The 1,177-nt window shown below is 41.7% G+C and overlaps 1 non-coding gene across 1 annotated transcript; it reads right to left on the bottom strand.

The window, feature by feature from the left end:
• Positions 1–559: 559 nt before the first annotated feature.
• LOC141654576 (small nucleolar RNA R71) lies at positions 560–666 on the bottom strand. Its single transcript, XR_012548132.1, has one exon. It is a non-coding gene; the product is annotated as a small nucleolar RNA R71 (small nucleolar RNA).
• Between the last annotated feature and the right edge of the window lie 511 nt (positions 667–1,177).

Below are 1,177 nucleotides of genomic sequence, written 5' to 3'. Positions count from 1 at the left end.
TGATCCCGAAATTGGAAGAACTTTGACTAATCTTAGAAGAACCACTAGAGGGGCTTCAACAAGTTTGGGTATTGGAGAACTTGTGGACGTCGGTGTTATCCAATCGGATAGTGTTGTATTTACCAACCCTTTTGCAAGAGAAGGAGAGGAGAACCCAATTCAAAACCAACCACAAAATCAACCCACAATGCCTAAATTTTCATCTCATTCCGTACCTACCGAGGAGAACCTACCAAATGGTACTCCAACACCACCTCACTTAACCGGTAATTTCATTGCCAAATCCGCATTCATACAACTAGTTGAGAGAAGCCAATTTGGAGGGATGCCTAGTGAAGATCCTCATCTACACATGGAAACTTTGTGTGACTATTGTGATGCTATCACTCAAACCGGAGTAACCCAAGATCAATATCGATGGGTTTTGTTTCCTTTTTCCTTGTTCGCTGCCGCAAAGCAATGGTTGAAGAGCCTATACATGGTTACCTTGGTATTGATTCATGGAAGAAGTTATCATTTGCCTTCTACAAGAAAGTTCTATCCTCCGGAGAAGACTAACATGTTGAGAGCCCAAATCACCGGGTTCAAGCAAAGTGATGAGGAATCATTATATGAAGCATGGGAGAGGTTTAAGGATACTTGTCGTTCTTGTCCACACCATGGACTTAGTGAGTGGTTCCTTGTTCAACAATTTTGGAATGGCTTATATGAAGACTCACGAAATGTGCTTAATATGGGATCCAATGGGAGGTTCACCGAGGTTGATGACAATCAAACATGGGTCAAAATCGAAGAGATGGCGGTCTATAATTCCAATATAGTAGGCCCCGAAAGGCCACTAGAGGAGGAAAGCATGAGGTAGATTCCATCACATAATTGGGTGCTCAACTAAGTGCTCACATCGACACCATCAACTTGAAGTTTGAGAAAGCCATGGCTAAGCTTGATGAAGCTTCCAAATCACCCAAACAACATGTCAATGCTATGATGGCATCATCTTCAATCCCAAATGGAGTATCTGAAAGTTGTGGAACCTTGGGACATGATAAAAACGAATGTAGGAGAACAAATGAACAAGTGAATGCTTTCCGAGCATACAAGAATGGCACCCCTTATTCCAACTACTATAATGAGAATACCAAATTCCATCAAAATCTCTCATACAAGAGCCAAAATG

This window comes from Silene latifolia, chromosome 4 (genome assembly GCF_048544455.1).
Source record: "Silene latifolia isolate original U9 population chromosome 4, ASM4854445v1, whole genome shotgun sequence".
Classification (NCBI taxonomy): Eukaryota; Viridiplantae; Streptophyta; class Magnoliopsida; order Caryophyllales; family Caryophyllaceae; genus Silene; species Silene latifolia.
This window is presented reverse-complemented; position numbering and strand designations above follow the sequence as displayed.